The sequence below is a fragment of the Pinus tabuliformis genome, chromosome Q (genome assembly GCF_031772625.1).
Source record: "Pinus tabuliformis cultivar Carrire ecotype Pingquan chromosome Q, CPIR1, whole genome shotgun sequence".
Taxonomy (NCBI): Eukaryota; Viridiplantae; Streptophyta; class Pinopsida; order Pinales; family Pinaceae; genus Pinus; species Pinus tabuliformis.
This window is the reverse complement of record NC_142296.1, coordinates 604,299,095-604,326,331: the sequence shown is the minus strand read 5'-3', so window position 1 is coordinate 604,326,331 and position 27,237 is coordinate 604,299,095.

Here is a 27,237-nt window from a genome sequence, read left to right as displayed (position 1 = left end):
GCTTCAAGCGCACAGCTATTATTTTTGCTATGATTTTGTAGACACAGTTGCAGAGGGAGATTGGCCTGAAGTCTTCAAAAGAGTCAGGATCCTCCTTTTTTGGGATGAGGGCGATAAAAGTAGCATTGAAAGGAGGAAGGATCTCACCCTTCCTTCTTGATTCTTCCACAACTTCAGTTAGCTCATCACCAATGGAATCAAAGAAATGATTGAAAAGTTCTATGGTCCACCCATCTGGACCTGGACTTTTATCTTTTGCCATGGATTTGACAATATGCTCGACTTCTTCCTTTGTCACGACTTCCATTAAACTTCCCGCTTCCTCCTCTTCAACGAACCTGGGGAAACTTTGGGCAGTTCTGATAACTTCTGCTAGAGTAATCCCCCTTTGAGCTGTGAAGAGGTTTTGGAAATGGGCTTTACCCATTCTAGAGAGGTCCTCAAAAGAGGAGGCTTCTCTTCCATCTTGGTCCCTTAGCTTCCAAATGGTGTTTGCATTTTTCCGGCCCTTTGCATAATTATGAAAAAACTTAGTGTTCTCATCACCAGCTTTCAGCCATATAGCCCTGCTTTTTAGTCTCCACTCCTCTTCCCTCTCGAGAAGGATCTTACTTCTTTGCTTTTCTAACATCAGAATCTTGTCTTTTGAATCCTGATTTACATATCCGCCAGCCTCAGGCTCCTCAAGATCTCGTAATTCAGCATCTATTGAGGAAAGGGCTTCATTCTGGGACACCTTCCTAGCTTTGGCCCATTCTATAGTTGCTTTTTTGAGTCTTTGTAAATTATCCCAGAAATGGGCCCCTTTGCTTTCTGATGGAGAACTGCCCGGATGTCTCCAGGTATCCCTGAAGAGGATATTGAAAGACTCCTCCTGCAACCAAGCCGCATTAAATTTAAAAGGAGAAGCTGGTTTCGAGGGAGGCTTTTGAAACTCCAGCAGAATGGGAAAATGATCAGAGTTCCCCCCTTCCCCGACCCACTGCCGGAACATAGGGATGTTGTTTATCAAATCTTCACTTATGAGAAAACGGTCCAACCGCTTTGCCACTCTTCCCTCCCCTATTCTTCTGTTCCTCCATGTAGGCTTGACTTTGATTAAATTGACATCTATCAAATTATGAGAGAGGAGAGCGTTTGTAAAAAAATCCGAGAGCGGATCTTCCCTGGCTGAAGGACCCCATGCTTCCGCAGTCCCAATAGAGAAGTTAAGGTCTCCTCCCAAGATAACACTCCTGTCTTTAAAAAGGCCTTTTGAAAGCAGGTTATTCCAGAAAATCTCTCGGCCTTGACATGGCCCGTAAACATTTAGCATCAAAAAAGAAAGCCCAATGTCAGGAGAATAGACCTCCATGCCAATAACATGGTCCATTCCCCAAAGGCTATTGATCATCATCCTTCCTTCTTTGACACCAATAGCCAAACCCCCCGAATGGCCTACAGCATCTATGGCATGAAAATCCCATCCAGGGAAAGAGGACTTGAGCATAGATTCCACCTCTAGGCTCCTTCCAAGGGTTTCTTGTAAGAAAAGAAAATCCGGATTGTATCTAGTAACTAACTCTTTTAAAGCCAGTTTTTTGGGTTTACTGGCTAAACCCCTACAATTCCAGGACAGAAGGATCATTTAACAACCTGGACAGGGGTATTTGCTGCTCTAAGCGCCCCAGTAATGGACATCTGCTTCCCATCAGCTACATCAAACTTCGCTTTGACCTGAGCTTTGGATAGATTCGATTTCCTACCCCTACCCTTTCTTTTGGAGGCCTGGGATGAAGAAGGGCCTAAACCACCTATCATATCAGGAGACTCTATAGACTTACCCTGCCTTTTATCCAGAGATCTCAGATTATAATGACAGCTCTGATTGGAATGTACCGGTTTTTGGTTATATTGAGGCACATCTTCGCAATTCAGATCGATGGAGGGAATGGCATCAATAAGTTTTTCAACAGATAAACAATCAACATTCTTACTAGAGATAAGAGCTTCGTTTATAGGATTATCAAAATGATCGGGGAAATATGAAACAGTGCAATGATCATGAGGCATAACATTTGGTTCCTCCATTACAGTGTCGGGATCATCAGCAGGTGTCTCCTTGGCGTCCTTCACCGGGGTCTCTTGGGCCTTTGGTTCTTCGGGCATTTGATTAGTGCCCTCTCTGACCGACTCCTCTTTACCGCTATTCCTCTCCTCCATAGCCGCTTCCTTTAGAGGTTTCTTAGCCCCATAATCCTGTTCCTTCCTCATCTTTTTCTCCCTCTGCTCACCTTGTTTCTGCGGCCTTCTTCTGCGATTACCCAGAGGGCAATCCTTCGCCAAATGCCCGTATTCGTGGCACCTATAGCACCGAAAAGGAAGGTGCTCATAATCCAGAGGCTGCTCAAAAACATATTCTCCATACTCAAGATTTACAGACTCCGCTAATCCCTCCTTAGGGTTCAATCGAACCAGAATCCTTGCCATTGTTCTTTCGTAGGTGTGAAGGAATGACATATCAGCTTCAAGATAAGTGCCCAGCAGGTCCCCTATGGATTTAAAGACTGATTCCACCCACAGGAACGGAGGGAGTCCTGGCGCTCTGACCCATACTGGGAACTCATCCGCCTTCTCCCTTTTTGCATCAAAATTTGGCGTCCATCTCTGAAACATGACCGGGCGATTCCCAATAATCCAGTTCCTCTCAGCAACCCAATCTGCATCTTCTTTTTTAACGAAACTAACCATGAACCAGCCTTTTACTAATAGAGCCACTCTGAAGGAATTTGCCAAGGATTCTTTCCATTGGGTCTCCGCCCACTGATTCAAGGACTTGCCAGATAGAGCCTTCCCTCTGATTCGACCTACAAGGGTGCATTCCGCCACTGTCAGAGCATCCTGAACTTGGACATCCATGCCGAGTACCAGGTTGCCTTCAAAGGTCTTCTTCTTTAGGGAAAAGTCCTTCTTTCGATTTGCCTCAGACCTGTCCTGACCCCGATCTACAGCCCCTCCTAAAAGATTAGGTGTTGCAGTTCCTTGATTCTCCTGAAGACTCCCTCTATTTTCTACAGGGGTTTGAGACGCTGTTCCGCCCTCAGCAAACTGACTACCGGCTTCCAGCACCACCTTCTCGGTTGCCCCCTGTCCTGGATTCCCTGTTTCCTTTCCACTGAAAAGGGGTTTCCCCACCTTCCCGAGCCTTACCGTCTCGTTCCCCTCAGTGATGAGCCCTTCTAGACTTAGGCTGGGGTTTGAAACTTGTTTTATGGGAGAGCGTCTAACTGCATGCCGATTACCCCTTTCAACTTCAACATTCCCTGTCTTCGAAACCCTTCCAACCGATCTCCAGATACCTTGCTTGGTCGGAAACTTTATAATGTCCTCGAGCCCTCCTGATAACCTTGCTGGACCTGAGAGAGGCTTAAGCTTGCTACCATGGAGACCAACTGAGACATGGAAAGGGCTTTTCTCCGGGAGAAATGGTGAGAAGATATCCTTTCCCCCTTTGAGGCACGACCCATCCACACCCGCCTTGACCTCTAACTGCTCGGGTTTCCTCTTGTAGATCCACGCGCCTTCCACAGCCGGCTCCTCAACTGCATGACTGCCATCTGACCCAAAGAACTTGACCAAGTTTTGGGCAGTTACATCTTTCCCCCAAACTGATAGCAAATCCTCCGGGGTCGGTTCTAGGTCAATAGATTCGGTAGATGTTACCATGGTGAAATAACAGTAAAAACACTCAGTACCTGACACCGTAAACTGCCCTTAGCTGCTACTGTCAATGCTGCTTCGGAACGTGGTAACGCCGGTTCCCCAATACAGCTGCTTCTTCTCCGGGAATGAGCTTAACCTTGCCGTTTCGATTATTACCTTCAGCTTAGCCCGTAACAGCTCTCTTAACAAAAGAAAAACCCTCCGCTTCCTCTCCGGTTGTAGATTAACCACGCCGTTTACGCAGAAAAACCTCCAGATTAACCTAACAGCCCTTCCACCGTCTGTCGACCCCCGAACCGTGGCTGCCGCTTTCTGCTAAAACCTACCTAGACCCTATACTGTAGCTACCTAGGCCGTCAACCTAGGTGACCCCAGGTCGATCCCTGCTGCCTCCGATCGCCTCCATCCTCCTCCCATGAAAGTAAAAAATAATTACTTTCAAATATAAATATAAAATATTTATGTTTATAAATTAAAAAACGATAAAAATACTATTGCTTAAGTTCAGTATCTGAGAACATAATAATAATAAGATCGTTTTCTTTATTTTTTTTTGCTCAAAAACTAGCCATTTAATATAGCCGTTACCTATTAATATTTTCTATAAATTAATGAAATAATATCATTATTTAAATATTTTTTTCAAAAACTAGCCGTTTAATATAGCCGTTACTTAATAATATTTGTTTTTAATATATTAATAAATTAATATTATAATTTAAACATTATTGTTCAAATATAGCCATTACTTGAAATTATGTCTCTACATTGCTCTCTATTTAAGCCTTTGCCATGGTCTGCCTCTTCATATGGTCCTGATGATGAACCACACTAGTTGGTTCGAAACGTGTTGGCCAAAAAATTCTCTCATGTGATTTCTACCTAAAGATTTTGTTTAATTCTACTCTATTGATCTATGGAATTTAATTCACAATTTAGAACAACATTCGCAAACATAAAATAAGAAAAAACCACACATGCACAATATTTTCTAGGGGAACACAACTAGGAAAGAACCCCTCAAACCTCTTTGCATTAATTAGATGAATATAGAATGTATTACAATTGCTTGCTCGCTCTGAGCACAAATTGCAAGTGAACAACCTATCTCTCTACTCAATGAGAAGCTCTGACCTATACTTAGTCAATTTATGCCTCTGCTTGAACCCCTATTTTCTTACGCAAATCCTGAGGAATTAGGCCCTATTTTTTAGGAACTTTCCTCCAATCAATTGCACAATTCCCAAGGATTGAGCATTTAACTACATGCAACACTTGTACACTTAAAATAATGTACAACTGCTTGTTACAATGACTTGGAATCTCCACCACAACTGAGTGTTTTCTAGGAAAATCCTCTCTATGGATAGAGACAATCCCTCTAGCCCAATGAGTGGGACTAGAAATCTACGTGACAATATATTAGACACTTTCCTAGATTATAATCAAAACGAGAGAAGAGGAAGATGGCCTACCTCGTTCTAATGCTATAACGTCGTCCTTTGTTGAAGACCTTGAATCGCTTGTGCCACGGCTCGATCCTACTGCTTACAGTGTTTGAATGCCTGCACAAGAGATCAAGACACAACGAAGCATACAAGTGCAAATATAATAATCGAAAGTAATCTACTTAACAGATCAAGGAGCATTAAGATAAATGATGCATCAACACACACATTTATGGAAAGTGAACTAGCAGTTGTATATATTAATAGAATAAAGGAGGAAGCATACAACCAAGCCTTGATGTCAATAAGCTCTCTTTGAGTGAATGTCTAAGTCCAAGCTCAATCTCTCTAAGCACTCCTTCTCCAAGCCAAATGAGTAGCATGTAGGCACTAACTCAACATAAGGGTGCAAATAGCCAAATACCAACCATTTGGGAATGGGAAAAGATGAATATCTAGGCAGGGAAATGGAGTTAGGATCTCCCCAAAGATAGGAGAAGGCCCTAATCTCAAGGAGGTAGCTCATAAGGATAAGATCAAAGGGCCAAGTTAAGAGAACTTAACCTCATCCACGCTGAACAACCTCCAGCTCGTCATTTTGGAAGCCTCTAGATCACGAAGCATCATGTCCTCATTGAGAAAAATTTCCTTTTAGGGATCATTGTAGGTAACTAAGCCAAAAGTGCACTGGTAGCATGAGGCTAGTGAAGTGCAGCTAGTGACCAGCACGGGTTTCCAATGTCAGGGGAGCGATGATCCTCAAATTAGGGTTTTAGAGCCCTTTTCTTCAGGGGAAGCTCAAGGCATTTTTCCATCAGTGTTTTAGGGAGGATCTGAGCTGCATATATGGATAGGTACACTACATGATTTCCATGTTTCAGGCACTTCGGGGTATGTCACAGGGAAGTGCGGGAGGTGTGACAAAATATTGTGTAACATATGCCTCCTAAAGCATGAAGGTAGAACAGGGAGTGATGGCTGAAACACTTTACGAGCTTTTTCTAGGACGAGAACAAACATTGTGAGGAGAGCTGCAAATCAAGGACACATAGACATATACATATTTGATATCAAAACTTGAATCCATGGTATGGACACAACCATCTCGATAGTAAAGACTACGAAAAATATCCATGGAATGGGCGCGGCCATTTGAATGAGAAGGATCATCTGTAAATCTAAGATCCAAGGTATGGATGTGGCCACTTGATATAAAATGATCATGTGTACAATCATGAACAATACATAACTCCGTGAAGCCTGAGTCATATTAGACAAAACTCAGGGTCTTGTGCTCTAGCCCAAACCGATCAAAGTACGAATTCTAACATGTGAATGAATGTGTCGAAGTCAAACATACTAGAAAACCACCTAATTACCACCTAATGATGTGGAACGTTAATAGGCACGAGAAGAACCACCAATAATGACAATGGTATTTAAGGTACAACAATACTATCCATGAATGTGAAAATGAAGCCGATGTCAAACACTTGTGGAATCATTCGATCAAAGGTCAATTATGTAAACCTGTCGTCGGATGTGAATAACTTTCCATTAAGGCATGCAAGCTCTAAGGTATTGAAAGGGAGTTTCAGAGTCATCTTCTTGGATAATGAACTGAAGTCGACAAGAAGTGACCCGTTGAAGGAGGGCCATAATGAATCCCCCATCATCGACACAAAATGAGGAATAAAGTGGAATGAATGAGTATGATTAAGACTGTAGCAAAAGGTTAGACAATGTATAGGTAATAAACTGTAGATAGGACTTCTCTTGAACATATCGGTGACATGCCTCGAGAGTATGGCAGCATTTGACTCAACATAGGACCAAGGGTCATGATGATGAAGTGGAATAGTCAGATGAGAGGCAAAATGGATCACCCAAACCTGGAAGGACAAGTGACTGGGTGAGGATATCCCAAACCTGACACGAGAAACATATGAGTGTCATGCTAAAGAGCGACATGCTACCTATACAAGAGATGTTTCACTTTCATTTTCCCCCACTATTTCCAGCGAGTACCTCTTTATTTTTACACAAGCTTGAAGAGGATACCATATGCTTGTGGTATAAGTTCACCCTTCGGATGAATCCATCCTAGTAATTTTTACGAGTCATAGGAAGGAGAAACTCAGGCTTGTCATGGTGACAATTCTTTCGTCATTTAATTTTTACGAGTTCGATGGAAGAGTAACTCAATGTCTTTTTCATATCTAGAGAGTCTAAAAAAGAGATGAAAAATAAAACTCCATTAGGTCCCTTTTCATAATTTGTCTCTCAAACCCAAAAAGGTAGAAAATAATATTCGAGAGAACCTCTTGACCAAGTCGACCAAGGTGTTCCTTTTTCGTAATTAGTCAATCCCAACCCGAAAAAGGGTTAAACATATTCTGAGATGATGTCAATTAATTTAATTTAACGAGTTCGAAAGGACAAGTACTCGACAATATTTTCATTTTTAGAGAGTTGGAAAAGAGCTTAAAGATGACTCCACCTGGAGGAACGAGTGGTATAAAAGGATAGCAACTGGTTCCAGTGATGATGGAATTGATAAAAAAATGTAAAGGTCAAGAGGCTGGCTAATAAGACCACTCATTGCAGTTGTTCCTCAAGCAAGGGTAAAGAAACCAAGTGAAAGTGTATGATCAGCCAAAGAGATGGTGACGATGGAATGGAAAAACCAAGGCTCATCTAGCAAAAATTGACTGATAAAATGGCAATCACAAGATGTAAAGTGGGAATGGTTTCATTTTTAGACAAGCTTGAAACATCAGAAACTATTCTTGAGTATACTTGAAGATGGCTTCATTTTTTCACAAGCTTGAAACATGAGAAAAAGCTATGGTTGGATTTGGTTTCATTTTTACACAAGCTTGAAACGAAAACAAACTATGCTTGAGATAAGTTGGCATGCCTCTGGCATAATGATTCAATTTGAGGAACATGCTCCCCAAGCTTCATTGCATTCAACTAATTGGATGGAATGAAGTTTCACTTATGAGATCAAGTGAAAGACTCGACTAGGATTTTACGAGATCTAATCAAAGACTCGAATTGGAAGGGGATTTGTTTCATTTTTTAATGAGCTTGACACATGAAAAGAAATATGCTCACAGGGACCCATTTCATTTTTTAACGAGGTTGACATAGTGAAATAACTGTCCTCATGACACCTTGTTTCATTTTTTAACGAGCTTGACAGAAGTAAAGGAAATTTTCTCTAGACCCTTGATCATAGACCAAAAGAGGCCATTGCTTCCAAGAGGTTCTCATCATATGGGAGAACAACACTCTGGAAGGGATACATATCCAGAGATCCAAATGAAAAATCAGGCTCCAATGCCCCAAGTACATGGTGTACTACCTCACCTACTAGATCATTAGTAGATGCCGGCATGGAACAGGTGGCCATGTAATTAACCTGTGGTGAGGGTGATATCTCTTACACAAAAGAACCATTTAGAGATGATGGTTGATTGGGAGTTGATTCAAGACCAATGAATGTAAGCTGAACAATGATCCAATGCTTCCTGCATGCGGGAAACACATCACTCAAAAGAGGGAAGAGACAAGATCTCCCATGACGTAAACATAGTCACGACCAAGGATTAGATTAAAATCCAGCGGGCCTTGGACAACCATCACGTCTATATAGACAATATTTTCTCCCAAAGTAATAGGTAACTTAGGAAGGATCCCTAACAGTTGACTGGTTCCTCTATTAAAAGATAACAGATTCTAGGTGATGGGGACAAGCTGAGGAGAACCTAAAGCTTGCCAAGCAATTGAGGGCAGAGTGCTAAGAGATGTGCCCTCATCTATGACTATGGTAGGTATGGCCATATGGTAAGCCTGTACTGTAATATGGAAAGGCACATAAGACAGAAGATGGTATCCTACCAGTCGACTCCAATCAAAAGAAGTGACTAAAATACTCAGAGAGGGTGTCATAGGAAAATCAGAGCTGCCCTATTGTCTTATGGGAATAGGAGAATGACTCTGATGCACCTCAAGGACGGGAGGATTTCTCTCCAGTTCATTCAAAACTGAAGAAACCAGAAGAAATTGAGTGGTATAGGGTTCACTCTCTACCTAAAAGTTACGGTTAACTAAAGGTGGAGCCAAGTCTGCCATTTTCTCAACCAATGGTTGGTCAAGAATGAACTTACAAGACTCACTTTTAGAAAGAGCAGGATTGACCAAAGATGGATTTTGATCAAACACTGGATCAACTAGTGAAGGATCAGGGGAAATCTTCTGATAACTAATTAGAATATAAGGCTGGGAAACTGTAAGGTTTTCCAACTCTTTGGAATCCTCATCCAAAATAGGAAAAAGGTGAATGAGATGATTAACTTCACACAACTTACATGGAAATTTTACTTTTCCTTTTTTCCCATGAGCTTTACGGTTACTAGTTGAGGGTTCGTCACCAGGATGAACTCCATAGGCTGATGAAAAAGGTCGATGTGAACCTGTGGACCATAATTCTAAGAACTTAGGAATACAGGGACAATTCCGAAGAAGGTAGTCACCCTTACATAACATGCAAGGGAATTTTACTTTCTGGGGCTGGTTGGAATATTTTTCTACATCAGTTACATCTGTAGCAATGGTTGCTTGGTTGTCCCTTTAATTATTTTTTTTCTTCTTCTTTTTCCTCTCCTTATTCTTCTTATCTTCCTGGTTACTAGAATCCAGGCTTTCACTAGGAAAAGAGGAAGAACAGGGTGAAGAAATAGGCAAAGAAGGCAAGGGGTCAACTTTAGGATCAACATGAGGTTCATATTATTCAGGTGGAGGAGAACTCAGTTGAAAAGCAGTTTGGACACTCGGAATCACCGAGGTAAAAAATAACCAAATTGGTAGACCAATGGTCAATCAAGAAAGGGACACCGCTGCCATATAAGGAGCACTAGTATTTCCGAAAGAAGGAAAAGGACTAGGATTCCTGTCATAGGGGTTTCCTTGACTGGTCGACTCAACAAATGTTTCCATTGGTATCAACCCTTGATCTACTAAGGAGTATTTCCACAGGAAGGATGTTGTTACATGCTCAATTAATTTTAGAGATTAACAACAAATAAATAAAAAAGGGGTAACTACAGAAAAGGGTTTACCAAGTATCCGTGAACCGCAATATACACCTTAGTCGAAACGAAGGACTTAACGTATGGCAGCCAATCTCCCCGAATGCTATGTTCGGTGCATCACATTTACGAGGTGGTAGACTTGGTTACCTACAGCTAAAGGATAACAACCTAGTGGGGTCTCCCAATATATACTTGATGGTATGGGGAGCACAAGTCCATGTTAGCGCTATCTAATGCATAACCATTCGGTGAGGGTGTTCCCATATACTTGCCATACTGAAGTGCCTCCTATATACCCAAAAGTACTAGAGAACCTTTGATATACTTTCGTACTGGAATTAAATTTCACCCCCAAGATACAATGCAAGAAGTTAATGAAAACTTTTTTGTTTAAAGACAACAGAACACATCTCTAGCCTAGACCTCTAGATATTTGCGTTAAGTTCCAAATGCTCCTTAGGTTAATTGAGGTAATTTTTTTAGTTTATCTTCAATTAAGTTTCGATTTTAAGGCTCAAAATGATGTCACCTAAACACCTAAGCAGTGATGATAGCGCGACTATTGAAGGAAAACACGCGATGGGCGAGAAAAATAGGGAAAAATAAAAAATCTTCAAGACCAGAAGAAATTGAATGTCCTCAAGCAATAACTAGTGAATTCAAATAGCTACAGTGAAGCAAACAAGCCAAGAAACTGATAATTGGTCAAAATCACTAGAGAATCTGATTGAATGAATGGATGGAAAGGGTTATATCTTTCCCAATGGAGTTTCCATTTTGTTGTCTGGGAAATCCTCTCTATGGAAAAAGACAATCCCTCTAGCCCAATGAATGGGACTAGAAACCTACGTGACAATCTACTAGACACTTTCCTAGATTATAATCGAAATGAAAGAAGAGGAAGATGGCCTACCTCATTCTGATGGTATATGATCCTCCTTTGTTGAAGACCTCGAAAAACTTGTGCCACAGGCTCGTTCCTACTACTTATAGTGTTTGAATTCCTTCAAAGAGATCAAGACACAACAAAGCATACAAGTGCAAATAACATAATCGAAAGTAACCTTCTTAACAGATCAAGGAGTATTAAGATAAATGATGCATTAACACACACATTTATGGAAAGTGAACTAGTAGTTGCATATATAATAGAATAAAGGAGGAAGCATACAACCAAGCCTTGACGTCAATAAGCTCTCCTTGAGTGAATGTCTGAGTCCAAGCTCAAGCTCTTCAAGCACTCCTTCTTCAAGCCAAATGAGTAGCATGTAGACACTAACTCAGCATAAGGGTGCAAATAGCCAAAGACCAACCATTTGGGAATGGGAAAATATGAATATATAGGTAGGGAAAGGGAGTTAGGATCTCTCCAAAGATAGGAGAAGGCCCTCATCTCAAGGAGGTAGCTCATAGGGATAAGACCAAAGGGCCAAGTTGAGAGAACTCGACCTCATCCATGCTAAACAACCTCCAACTTGTCATTCTGGAAGCCTCTAGATCACGAAGCTTCATGTCCTCATTAGGAAAAAATTCCTTTTAGGGATCATCGCGGGTATCCAAGCCAAAAGCACACTAGTAACATGAGGCTAGTGAAGTGCAGCTAGCGACCAGCACGGGTTGCCAATGCTAGGGGAGCAATGATCCTCAGATTAGGGTTTTAGAGCCCTTTTCTTTAGGGGAAGCTCAAAGCAATTTTCCATGAGTGTTATAGGGAGGATCCGAGTTGCATATCTGGATACGTACATTGCATGATTGTCATGTTTCAGGCACTTCGGGGTATGTCACAAGGAAGTGTCGGAGGTGTGAAAAAATAATGTGTAACACTGAGGAAATAGAATTCTTGCATGCAATAGATATTTTGAAATGATTTCCCCGGATGTGGGTGACACGACAGGTGGTAATGAGGAGCCACATGCTAGCCATGTGCTGCCTCAAGCTTAAGGCTGGCATTCAATGCGAGGATCGCTGCCAAGGAATAAAGGTATGGGCGAACAGAGGAAGCAATTCAATGTTCTGTCCGGGTTATTGGAGCGACTGCAGCGAGCAGTTATGGCGAGCAAAGCTCGAGGTGGTGATGAAGAGGTTAAAAAAGGTGGCGAGATGGCTCGCCATGAGTTGGTTCATGCTCAATATTTGGTTTTCGGAGTTCAGGCTCTTGCCTGGTCTTTGGTTCTCTGGGCAACAGCTCTTGCCATCCCCTTGTCTGTTGGGTGCCGTCTCAAGTCTGAAAGGCTGGTTGGGTGCCGTCTTAAGTCTGTTGGGTGCCGTCTCAAGTCTGATAAGCCATCCTATTCCGCACTGTTCCTTACCCCCGGTGCTCTTGCAAAGATGGTTAGGCCTCGACAGCGCTTGCTCAGCCGTCGAGGTTCTGCCCGGGGAGGGTCCTCACGTCCTCTAGTCGAAGAATCCCAATCCCACTGTTGTCGTTGCCATTGCCATCGAATTGCTGAGGCCAACCCCCTCCAAACAAGCCAATTCATGGACTCCAGTAGCCCAGATTCTGACCCAGCACCTATGCCTGCCTTCGGTTCTGCCATTTTTACCTTTAGTAGCTCTCAGAACAAACCCCGTATCAATGCCCACGTTTCGGTTCTCTTCCTTGAGGAATCTCAGGATGATGGCGATGGTCATCGCAGCAAGGGGAAGCACCCGGGCGAGAGTTCAGAGAACGTCAAGGGGATGCCAGCGGATGCTCCAGAGCATGCTTCCAACCTTCCTCAGCCTCAGGAGGTGTCGACATCCAAGGGGGACAATGTCAACATGGATCCCTATCCTTCTGCAGAGGAAATGGAGAAGTATGGCTGGTGCAAGGTGGTCGAAGAGGAGCTGGACGAATAGCTTTCCATCTGTTCAACATCACATCCTCCAGCGCTGCTCAGGTCTTGTTTTGGTTTCTGTTTATGTCATGTTGGCTCATTGTCTGTTCTTGCTATGTCTGCAACGCCCGAAAGGGATATTGCTGAAGGTCTTTTGTTGCCCTTGCATGGGATGAACACTTTTGGTCCAGAGCCCCTACGCGGGATGTCTAGTTTGATATGGCTGCATTTTTGTGGTTTAGGGCCCCTACGTGGGTTGTTTTGCTTAGATGTGGAGCCCCTGCGAGGGATATCCTTTTGATTTCTCCCATTCCAAAGTGCCACAGTTTGGCCTCTGGTAAAACGACTCTGTGAATGTAAATGTCTTTCTTGTTCCTGTAAATAATAGAATAGTTTTAACGAGAAAAAAAAAAGATATTTTGAGTTGATTTATTAGTTAACTAGATGATCTCTTAGTTAGATTGTTGTCCCACTGCACAACTGACCTTCCACTAGTTCCATTAACTGTTAGAACTAGTTTAACTAAACACAATTGGAAATAACCGACCTAGATTACTAAAATTTAGTAATCACACATGCTTAACTAAACTCCACGCCCTCTAACTTGAGTTTACTAAGCTAATTGAGTGACAAGATCCATGCCACACAAGTTAACTACCTCCAAGTTGTCTACTGATGTGGAAATTCTAATTTTCTCAATTTGACCAAGGCAAAGTTAAATTAATATTTTCTTTCTGCACTTCTAAATGCTCCCTCTTAGTAGGAAATGGATTATCAACCACCCCAATATTTCACCTGTATAATTCAAAATTCCTTCTTGACAAAGCCTTTCTCAAGATGTCAACATCTTGTTTCTTTGTCGAAATGTACTATAGCAACATTTTTCGCCTCTGAACACAATCCCATAAATGATGATACTGGATATTTATATGCTTGGATCGATCATGAAATACCAGATTCTAAGAGAGCTAAATGAAAATATGATTATCACAATAGATCACAGTTGGATCCATCATCTGACCAAATAGCCCCACATGTATCTTTCTCTTCCAGATCGCCTCACATGATTCTTGACTTGCAACCATGTATTCTACTATTGCTGAGATGAGCATCACAAATATTTACTTCTTGATGTACTAGGAAACTGATTTGGACCCAACACTAAAATTTCCACCGGATGTACTCTTTTGGTTGGATGGACTCCCACTCCCTGCCCAATATGCATCTGTGATGCCACACAAATTCACTCCCTCTATTTTTCTATACCATAATCCATATTGGGTAGTGCCTTTGAGGTATCGTAAAACATGCCTAACTACCTTCCAATATAATTTGGTTGGCCTAACCATAGCTTGGATCAATTGGTTGACTACATAGCACATATCTAGTCATGTGTTCACAAGATATATCAGTGAACCCACTAGTTGGTGGTAAATGGTGGCATCAACCTCTTCACTTGAAGTGGAATTCTCCTTCATCTAGTTAGTTGTTACAGGTGTCTCCATGGGATTACATCTCTCCATGTGAAATGTTTGCAGTATCTCGCTGGCATACTTGCCTTGAGACACAAATAATTCCCCATCGCCTTGCCATACTTCCAGCCTGAGGAAGTAGTGCATGAGACTCATGTTATTCATCTCAAATTCCCTTGCAAGGTCCTCCATGAAAGAGTTGATCAACTTCTCATCACCTGTTAATATTAAATCATAAACATATAAAACAATGATAAGCAATTTACCTTCTACCAAAATATGATAGAGGTTCGCATCCACTTCACTTTTGGTGAAGCCAAAACCAGTGGATAACTATCAATCTCAATGTACAAAGATCGGGGTTTGTGTTTCAGCCCGTACAATGCTTGATTGAGTATGTATACACGATACTCCCAATCAAATGTATCAAAATCTTATGGTTTCTTGATGTAAACTTCTCCCTCAGTAAAACCAGTGAGAAATGCTATTTTTACATCCATCTGGTGGATCTTCCACCTTGTTAGTGTCAGTCTTTCTAGCCTTCCTTCAGTGATCAAACATACTCTTACAAAGTGATTTTAAGGTGTCAAGGTCAAATTTTGTCATTTCAGTGAGTCTTCAAGCAAAATTTGGTCACTAGGCATTAGGTCTAGGGTTTGATTGTACTCCTTCCAAAGTTGTCCAAATGTCAGTCCATGTCACCATTCAGATGAGTGTGCCATCATTTAGAGGTTGTCATTATCATGTCAAGTTCCACTGGGTCATTTTACACCTTGTTCATGCTTCAGTTGCGTCTAGGTAAGGTCATTTCCCTCTCCCAGGGTTTTGAAGGCAATTTCTCTTAGACAGTCAAATCATCAGCAAAACTTGTATCCTGATGTTCATACACCTTCCCCTATCCCTAATGTACCTTATTAAACACTTCCCATCACTGAGATTGCCCAAATTCCTCATTTTTGCACAAACCCTAGTTTCTTGCTACAACCTGGCAATTTTCAAGGCTAGGCCTGTGTTTTGCCCTTTTGCACCCCTTCCCCTCACTCAATTTATAAGATTACACTTTCCCCTACTTCCTAACATCCCTCCCTACTTCCCAAAATTTCTTCAAGAATTTAGAAGCTCCCTATCGCCTTCATTTCGCTTCATTTCGACAAATCTCTTGTTCCACACATTGGGGTAGGCTTCACTCAAATGATATTTCTGAGCAAGAAAAGATGAATTTTGGAAAAATGAGAGAGGTTTTTGTCCACAACAGTCCAAGGAAGAAAATTCCTTCACTTTTTACACAGGTGTCATGGTTTTAGAGAAATGTCAAAAATACAATTGCCTCGGAAGAATTGATGCACCTCTAAAGTGACCTTGGGAAAATCAAGTTTTCTCCTAGCGTGGTCAGCCAAATGACTTTCTTGATGAGTAAAATGATAACTATACACAAATATATTTCCAATGAGCTATCATGAGCTCAATTTGGAGTTGTGGAAGGCATTCAAAAGTTGACTGCAACAACACTCTGCCTTGAGGCAGTCTCATTTCACACATTTTGACCAGTCTTGGGAGATTTGACCTTTGATAATGAAAATAAACTCCAAATTGAAAAATTCTAGTTGAGTTGGAAAATAGACTCAAATACCTTTCCAACGAGCTATCCTACACCAAATTTTGACACCAGGAAGGGCTCCAAAAGTCTCCCGCAAAAAATGCTACGTGTAGGCTCTATGCGCCGCGCCTCAAGCCCAATGCGCCATGCCTTCCCTATGCGCCGCGCCACCTAGCGCACGCTTTTGCTAGGGAACTCCAAAATGAAAAAAGTTTATATTTTTGGATTTGGTATGGAAAATAATGACTCCTGGTGCATGGCCAAGAAGTTTGGGCAAGTTTTGAGTCCCCAGGAGGTCAAAAACACTCAAAAAATGACCTCACTGCCCTTATTTTGACACACAGGAAGCAGTCTTGGGATATTGAAGTTTTGGAGGGGAAAATGGGCACCAAATTCAGAAATTCCTCTTGGGTTGGAAAGTAGACAAGCAGGGCTTTCCAAAAAGCACACTTGGGCTCAATTTGGACTTCAAGAAGTGCCTTAAACTTAGCCTCAAAGTGGCACGATGCATACAGATTTTGGCGTAGCGCTTTGAAGATTTTTGCTCAATTTTTCACCTTCCAGCTCAGAAATTCAGCCAGTTCGACTAGTTTTGCTTTGTGATGTAATTTTTGATCTATCTTGATGTAATTGGATAAACATGATGTAATTTTGGCACTTATTTACTTGTTATAGAGGATTCATTCACTAAAAAGTGAAAATTTAATGAATGAATCAGTTTCCTAGCATATAGGGGTAAGTTGTTTGACTACCTAGATTTCAGTTCCTTGTTTAGAATTAGTTCAAACAGCTCCTAGAATGATGAGCTCGACCCCTAGAGGCAAGGGAATGGGTTGGGCTAGTCTATATTATGTAATTCCTAAGTTATTTTCAGGGTTGGACACTTGGGATTGCTTTGGCATATCATTGTACATTCTATCTCTACGTTTTTGGCTAAGGAAAGACCAGGGTTTTGCAGCACTGTTTGGGATCCATGTGGCTTTATGTTTTGATGGTGTTCTTCTCTAAGTAATTGTAAGTTCATTAGTGTTATGTGTATCATTTTCCTGTCTCTTCTTTTGAATTTGAACAAATGATTGATTAAGGTAGAATCCATTAACTGCTATGCTCTGCCTTTGAATTTGTTTAAATTTCCATGTTTTCATCTGTTTAAGGAGAATTCTTGAGACTTTCTTGCTCTCCTTAGCTCCTCACCAGTATGATCTATCCATTCACTCACTTTAAAGCATCGAAACGATTGCCTTCCTTTCCCCAATCAGAACTCTGCAAAAATTGTGCCTCATCTCGGACCCAAAATTGCCTGTTCCTTTTTTCCAACAAAACCCACAAAAACTCAAATCAAATCCTTTGTACTTCATACCTAGCCTAATATTAGCTTTTATTACAGTCATCTCGAGCCCCATCGATTGTCTTTTGCCGAGATTGACCCGGAGAGAGCCCTCTCCTGTCCTCGTAGTGCTAGCTACGAGCCTGAGCGTGGTTTGATGTGGACCTAGAACCTTGTATTTTCAGCCTGAGGCAAATATAGGCTCTAAAACACCCCATCTGGGCAATGAATGCAAGAATTGATCTAATGGATCAATACCTTGCTACAAGAACAAAGGTTTCCTCATAGTCAATTCCATTAACTTGAAAGAATCCATTGGCCACAAATCTGGCCTTATATTTCTCTATGTTTTCGTCTACTGCATGCTTAACCTTGAAGATGCATCTCAAACCCATAATTGTTTTATCTATCGGTCTTGGGATAACTTTCCAAACACTGTTCTTCATGATGGATTTGTCCTCTTCTACCATTGCATCAACCCAAACATGTTTCTGTACTACTTCCTAAAAATAGGATGGCTTAGTCTCTATAAGCTCAGTCATTAGAGCCATGTAACCAATGTACCTCTCATGTGACCTCCTTTGCCTGCACAAATTTGAAGGAGCTCCCACATTCTCCCTCACATCCTGCACCAATCTATTAACTTCCCTGGTTCTATTTATACCTTTTCTGGATGGTTATGCTTGAGTGGACGTCTCCACCCTGACTTCTCTTTGATCCTCCATTTGTGGCTACTCCATAAATTCCCAAGGCTCCTCCTTTGGAGCTAAAATATCCTCTTCTAGTATGATCTAAATCTCCCTCTCAAGAGAGTACCGCATCACTTTCTCCTTATAAAACAGTACATCCGTTCGTACAACTATCATTAAAAGGGAAGGTAAGTACACATGGTAATTGTGTGGAGTTTTGGTGTAACCCAAGAAAACTACCAACTCTGTTGTCAGCTCAAGCTTCTTCCCTGAATCTTTAGAGACATGGCAGTATACAAAGGCTCCAAAAATTATGAGGTGAGACACATCCAACTTTCTCCCTGAGAAAGCCTCCTACGATGTAATCATACCAAGAATGTAATATGGACTCTTATTATGCAGGTAGATTTCTATGCTACACGCCTCTACCCACAAATGCAGTGGCATGCCTTGGTTCTTCCTCTCATCTACCACATTCTTCTGTGGGTTGCATGGTGTCGTTAGCTCTCTTCAAGTTCCTTATTTTACACAGAAATCCTTGAAGTCATTCAAAACATACTCACCTCCATTGTCACTCCTGAGATACTTCACCTTCTTACCGGTCTCTTTCTCAACTAGTTCCTTGAATTCTACAAACTTTGAGATTGTGTCATCCTTCTTCTTTATGAAGAAGATTGAACACTTCCTTGAGAAATCATCAATAAAAATAACAAAATATTTATGTTTGGTAGTGGAGGTTGTATCAAATTGGACTCTTTCCAAGACCACATGTGCTTTTTTATCTCGATCATGGAATGTGGATTTTACATACTTCCCCAAGGTACAATATTTGTAGACATCCTGTTGCTCAAGTGCTCGTTTAGGAATTCTAGTGGTTATTTACTACATAATTTTCAGGGAACCATGATGCAAATGGCCTAATTTCTAGTGCCATAGTTCACCAACATCGTGACTCTACACTTTTTCTGCCTTACTGCTTAATGCAACAAAATCCTCCACATCAAGTTTATATAGGTTCTTCACATGAACCCTGATCTTCTCCACCTGTCTAGTGGCTATATGTCTTAGGAATGCTTTCCCTCTGCTGAAGATGACATCATAACCATGATTTGCCAAAAATGCTACAGATATGAGGTTCCTCGTTATGCCTGGTACAAACATGACACCTTTGAGGTGAAGAGGGTATCCTAACTCCCTCTTAAAGGTTACTATACTAATCCCTGTAGCATTGTACCTTATGTCATCCCCAAGCTCAAAAATCTCTCCTACGAGTCATTGAAAAACTCTCTATGCCTTGTTAAGTGTAACAAGGCACCTGAGTCCAAGTACCACAAACTCCCCATCATAGTGATAGCCATGCATGAAATAAGGGTGAAGTCAAGCTCAAACTATGAAGCTAAAGCTTCACCTCCTGCTCCTCATGAGTTCTTCTTGCTAGACTTTTTGTGAGGACACCTTGTAGCATAGTGCCCAAATTCATGGCAGTTGAAGCATTTTATTCTAGACAAGTCTTTCTTATTGACCCCTTGGCTAGATTTTGGTTTGATTTGAGATTTATTCCCTATTCCCTTCTTTCCATTTCCTACCAATGCAAAATTTTCTTCATCCTCTCCCTTGGATGAGGTTCCATCTCTGGTATTCCGCTTGATCTCTTCTTGTACCAAAACAAACCACAAGCATTCCCAATTTGGTAGTTCTCCCTCTCGTTCACCGAGTCCTGGTAGCTATGCCAACTTTTAGGAAGGCTTATAAGATCTAGGCTCATGATGTAAACTTCTACAACATTCACACGAACCCCTCCAAGCTCATCCCAAACTTGTGTAAATCTGGCGAGGTACCACAGAATAGTGTCATTCTTCTGCATCTTGATATTTCAAAGTTTGTCTTTGAGGGCCAATTTTCTATGGCCACTGCTATTCTTGAATAACTTTGTTAGTTCCTTCCACATTGCGAAAGGAGTTTCTTTCCCATGGATATTTGAGACAATATGGTCTCAGACTCCCTCCAAGATTATTCTCCTCGCCTTGGCTACATCTTTATTCAATTGGGCTAGGTTATGGGCATCAACTGATCCTGGTTTTTGAACATCCATCTTGACATATTCCAGTAATCTGTTTTCATCAAGCATTGCCACCATGTGATCCTTCCATGCAATGAAATTCAAGTTATCTTCCAAGGCATACTCTAATCTCAGCCCATTGAAGTTTATTTTCCCAACTCTGAAGAGATCCTACTACACTGAAGCTGCAAATTTGAACCTCCCGAGGAACACATTCAAAATTCTTGTTCTAATGTGAATCCAGTACTGACACCATGTAGAAATATGGCGATAGGATTACAACTGCTCATGAAGTTTAATCTAAATTCAAGAGACACAATTCTACTCTATTGATCTACAAAATTTAATTCACAATTTAGAACAACATTCATAAACATGCAATAATAAAAAACCACACATGCATAATATTTTTCTAGAGGAACCCAACTGGGAAAGAACCCCTCAAGCCTATTTTCATTAATAAGATGAATAGAGAATGTATCACAATTTATTTCTCTCTTTGAGCACAACCTGCAAGTGAATAACCTATCTCTCTTCTAATGAGAAGCTCTGGCCCATATTAGTCAATTTATGCCTCTTTTTGAGCCCTTATTTCCTTGAGAAAATCATGAGGAATTAGGCCCTACTTTTTTAGAATTTTTTCTCCAATTGATTGTGCAATTCCCAAGGATTGATCATCTAACTACATGTGATTCCTATGCACTCAAAATAGTTTATAACTGCTTGTTACACTACCTTGGAATCTCCACCACAACTAAGGAACTCAAATTCCTCGCATGTACTAGATATTTTGAGTTGATTGATTAGTTAACTTGATGATCATTGAGTTAGACTATTGTCCCACTGCATAACTAACCTTCCATTAGTTCCATTAACTATTAGAACTAATTTAAATGAACACAACTGGAAATAACTGACCTAGATTACTAAAATTTAGCAATCACACATGCTTAAATGTACTCCAAGCCCTCTAACTCTAATTTACTGAGCTAACTGAGTGACATGATCCATGTCACACAAGCTAACTACCTCCAAGTTGTCTGCTGATGTGGAAATTTAAATTTTCTCAAATTGACCAAGGCAAAGTCAAATTAAGACTTTCTTTCTACACTTCTCAACAAGAACAAATGCATATGTGGAATGAGGCATGTGCAAGATTTGAGCGAAATGAGGGAAATGTAGAGGGATATTTTAATTTCTTATTTAGCTTTAGAGTACATATGCATTTGTGTTATTTTAAAATTATACATTAGTACTAATATTTTAATGTTGTGAAAATCATTAATATATTCTACAGGGTGTGGAGGTTCATGCAATGAAAGCTTGAGAGATTTTTGCACACAATGGATTATGTTGTTTGGAGGAAGTGCGTGTGGAGAAATTAAGCATGTTCATAAAGCTTTCACTCTGTCAAAATATTTGTCCAACATTTGTTAAAATAATAAATATACATATCTCTTCTTTAATTATTATTTAGGAACGTATTTCACAATGAGTGCTACTTGCCCACGATATCTGGGATCCACATTTATTAATATCAACTTCAAATGTGAATAACTGACCAAAGGGCATTGTTCAGTCTAGAATTAGTTGTGTGGACGAAATTCTGTGGAGATGGTTGTGCATGTGCAATGGTCATGCAGAGAACAAATGAATATGAGGAATGAGGGAAGCGCAAGATTTGAGCGGAATGAGGGAAGTGCAGAGGAATCTTTTAATTTGTTATTTAGCTTTATAGTACATATGCATTTGTGTTATTTTGAAAGTATACATTAATATTAACTTTTTAATGATTTGACAATAATGTTTGTAATAGATTGTGTGAAGTGCGAAGGTTCATATAATGAAATATTGAGATATTTTTGCACACAAATGGATTTCCTCTGCAGTCCTACGCATATGCATTTTTGTTATGTTGAAAGTATACAAAGCATGTCTCTAGATTTGATGTTTTAGTGTTTATGTGGTTTTGTGAATGCGTGGGTAGGTGTGTAGTTAGTGAATTGAATGTTGAGAGGACTTGTATTTACCTGCAACGTTTTTTTTCTATTAATCAGAGGAAAGACATTGGGACGGTAAAAATTGTAGATGGCAGATTTATCTTTGTAGCATGTTTCAGATGAAAAATAATGGCAGGTGGTTATTTCTTGGGAAACGAGTCTGCAAACATTTAAAATAGCTAGTATACTGAGGGAAAAATGCTATTTGTAGTGATAGAAAAAATAATCGCTTCCCTCTGATTATTAGATTTGTTAATTAGTAATAATAATAGTAAAAATAATAAATAATAATGATGGTGCATACATTAAAACGATAGAGAGATCTGGATGTCAGCATTATCTCTGATACAAAGATTTCGTGTCATACATGTCATGATTTATAGGGAAATGAGTCGACAAGAATTTTGAAATCGTCAACAGAGGAAGGAGAGAAGCTATTTTCTAATATCGATAGGATCCTTTTCTAATTGTTTACGTATTTCGAGTAGCAAATCATGTAGCATTTTCTCTTCACAAATTTCATTTAAGAGCTGGGATTGCTTCTTCAATGATGTCTCAAAGGTGTTTTCGTTAAACCGTGGCCAACAGAAGTAGTGCATAAATATAGAAGCTCTACAATACTGCAATATTTTAAACTGATTCACCTTTTCCAGTTTCCTATTCGCAATTGGTAGTTTGTTAGCTGATTATCATGATTACAGTTAGTTCAAAATTGTTTTCTATGGTGAATTTCTATTTCTTATGATATGAATAACATTGATATTAAATTAGTGGATTGTGATTAGATTTGGTTTATTCGATTGCTAATTATTCAAGATGTCGTGTGTAGAAGTTTTCACATAGGTAATAGTATATGTATTTGTGTTATGTTGGAATTATATGACATTTTCTTAGTTTCCATTCCTTGAATTTTGTAGTTTAGTTGAACTTGTTGGTTTTTTTATTGATTTTTAATTGTTCCGATGTCTGTTCTCTTATTAACATAAAATACTCAATTTATCGCATAGGTACGTACACATGTCTTTATTCAATATTACCGTAGAGTAGTACTTGTTGGGATCCATTAAAATGACACTTAATCTAATATTGCATAATAGTAATAAGTCTTCTAGTTTACAAGTTGCTTTTTTCATTTGTGCCTATTACATGACAAATTAAAGTTTATATTTTTAGTAATTAAATTAATTTTGTGTCCTCAAAAATAAAAGAGTTTAAAATTAAATCTATTTGTGCACAATAAGGTTCCCACTACATCGAAATTGTGTGCCAAATTTTGTTAGAAATGTGTGTTTCATGTCATTCATAAAGTAAATTTGGTTAATTTTTACAAAGTAATGGGGATCAGCTATCAAGTCAATTACTCATAGAAGGTAACTTTACTATTTTTAGTTATTATTGATATTTTTACGAGTATTCATATTTGACTGAAAAATAATGGAAATCCTGACACGTTCATAATAAAATATGGTATATTTTTTTGTAACTCGAAGTTATAGTTGTCCACTTTCAGTAGTTAAATTATTTTCGCATACGCAAAAATCAAATAGTTTAAAATTAAATCCATTTTTGCGGAATAAGATTCCCACTGAATCGAAACTGTGTCAAATGTTGTGAGAAATAGGCATGTCAAGTTATTCATAAATCAAATTTGGTTCAATTTTACAAAGTAGTGGGAACCAGTTGTCAAGTGGATTCTTCAGAGAAAGTAGTTGAATACGTGTTGGCATAATATTTATTTGTAAATTTTATTTTTCACTCTACTATTTGTAATTATTATTGATAGTTTTACGAGTCTTCAAGTTTGACTTGAAAAACAAAGAAAATGTTGGCACGTTCCTAATAGAATATGGCAGATTTTTTTGTAACCCAAGGTTACAATTGTAAAATTTCATGATCTTGGGTTTCAATAAGGTGTCAATAGTCATGTTATCATATTTTTATTGAAAAAAAAGTGGCTAGTTTGTGATGATTTTTGGCTATGTGAGAAAACTTTCCGATGGAGTTTTGATGATGCTGAATCCATTTCCACTCTCACAAAACATGATTCAAACACTTGTGCTATTGGGTTTCAATTCAAAAAATAAAAATGTTGGAATGTGGTGATTTTTGGCCATGTGGGGGAATCTATCTCCTTGGTAGACAACCTCTATTATTGTATATCATAATTTTTTGTTTCTTATGACACATATATCCATGATAGAGCAAAGTGTGATGTAGATGGACAAGATGCTTTTGGAATTTCAAGTTTTTTTCCTATTACTATCCATAAAAGTTGGATTTGGTATCTTTAATTATTATTTATTCACAGTGTCATGTGTAATAGTTTTCACGTGAGTAATAGTAACAACCAATGTTTGTGAAGAATACAGAGAATTGAAAAAGTGAAACAAGATTTGAATATGTTATTCATTAATAGAGTATTTTTTTGTTGCAAACGAAAAAGTGGTTAGCAGGAGAAGGAAATAATCTATTTGTAGTGATACAGTTAACTCAATTGTTGAGATCCATGACAGCTTTGACTGGTCGAGAAAATATGAGTAATATGTAAATATGTTAATCGAAGAGAAAACAAGTAACAAGATATGGAGTACCAGATTAGTGAATGCTAGGTGTGTTCTAGAGGTCTTTGATTTTAGAGAATTTTTTCTCTCTGTGAAAATAATTTTGATTTAAGAAATAGGGAAATTAAGTTAGGAGAGATAAAGATTCCTTTGAATCCCAATGCATGCAAATTTTTATTCAAGGTACTAGAACTAAACAAGCATTTAGAATTGTCCATTGCAAATAGTTTCCTGGATCCAGAAGGATGTGAAATTGACATGATGCAAGAATTCATTTCTCCAACTTCTAAGGTTCTTTTAATCTCTCTTGTAGGAATTTATTTGTTTAGGAAACCATTTACGGATTTTTGTTGGCTCTTTGCCCATCTAGTAGGGATGGAAAGTATATCACATGTTCTGAAATGCATTTTCTATGTGCTTTATGAGACATAGAGAAATAATTGTATTTTCGATTGGGCTGATGTAATTTTAAATGAATTAGATGTTAATTTATATAGATTATCCAAGATCAATGGTCTCTTTATCATGACATATCTGATAACACTTCTCGTGTCAAGGCATGTGTTTAATGGTTTACCCTATAACCCTAGATTCAACTTTTGTGGCGAACCAATGTAGTTCTAGTATCCTATATTTTGGAAGCACGAAGCTTCTTTAAATTTGTGTTTCATTCAAGATGTGGTTGTAAGGAAAGCGTGTTGCATGGTAACTGGACAAGAGCCTTTTTCAATATCTACAGAGGCTGAAGCTTTCCTATTTGGAAAAGGGGAATGTGAGGAAAGAGAAAGAAATACGGTTAGACGAACTTATGGTTTTAAAGACAGGACATTGCTTTTGCTAATGCCTGTTCTAGATAGGTATTTTGTTGTTGAAGTATGCATGTAATATTTGAACAGATAAAAAAAAACAATTTATTTCTTTTCCATTTATTGTTGGAAGAATGATTGTGAAGAATATGACTCATGCTAACATTTTTGTAAATTCTTCATATTCTTTTAACTTAAGTGAATATTAAGCTTAAAGGCTTTGATAGAGGAAGAATTTTCACCTAATACCTTGAGTCTAAGAGGTATGGGAACTTGTTTATGAGAAGTAGAGAGTAAAGCAAGGAAAGCCATAGTGTATAAAAAAGATCAAAAAATCTAGTAGATGCTAAATAGATCACTGGAAAAAATATCACTCGGACGGGAGAAGGATATAAGAAAAGAGACATAAATCCTACAGGACAATCTTAATCTTGCACACATAGTACTAGCGTGACGCCTCCTCGTAGAGTAATTACAGAAAGAATGCATACAACTGAATTATTTAGATCTAAGATTTCTCTTGAAACATGGAGCATTGAAGAAGTCATGGACATGGAAGTTGATAGCGTTGTACTACTTGATTGGGCTAGTACTTGTTTGTAAGAAAATCATAAAATAATGGAGGAAATTGTTGAAGAGGACATTACTTTTGATGATTTTTTTTGTCACATTGCAGGATGTTAATTATGCAGGGGTGGTAAGAGATTGAAGATTGAAAGGGTACAATTTTCTGACAAAAGGGTTGTTGATCGACCAAAAATGAATGTTAATCTATCTCTGGTTGTAATTCTAGGGCTGATGAAATTGCATCAAGCCAGTGGTGAAGAAAATGCGAATTTCGTTGGTTGACGACAAGCAAAACATTTGATGCAGAAGGAAAAAATAAAAGAGTAAGAAGATAGTCTAAGCCTTGGTCCTTTTTTGAAGACTCCACTAGCGATACACAGATTTCCATTGGCAATTTCTATTCCTAGCATATTTTGTAGATTTGAGAAACCTTTCAATATTCTGATCGTAGTGAAATCATATATCATTAGTATCTAAAAGATTGTGAATTATTGAATCTGCATGGAAAGTTGCTTTTGATCTATGAAGTTTAAAGTAGAGAACTAGGTATTCTGTCGAGTTGGTCAAAAGTGAGTTGGAGGGAAATAGGGAATTCATAGATAATGACCTATTAACTTTTAGTTAGAAGATTAATTCACTGCCCAAACTAGAAACAGATAAACAATAGTTGCCTGATGCTGATAAGATGAGGCATATCAGGGCTACATGGTCTGAGAAAATGAAAACATTGGAGGACATTATTTCTGAGTGTGGAGACATAGAAAATCGAAGAGTAGATGCATATCTCAAGGAGGTAGCGATTGTTTAGGATTTAAATAGTCCATGAATTATATATTAATTTGGATTAATTGTGAAGGATAAGCTGATGGCTGATTTGGAGAAGTTGAAAAAATCACAAGCATTGAAGTTTGATGATATAATTGATTTTACTATAGAGGAAATTAGAAAATGGCTAATTAATTTGGTTAGTTTCAATGAAGAGCACTCTACTTCTATTTTTCAATTGTAAGAAGAAGCTAGAGAAATTGTGAGGGAGATATTCAATGAACGTGTTAAGCAGGACATTATCATTGTTCCGATGAAAGAATTCATTG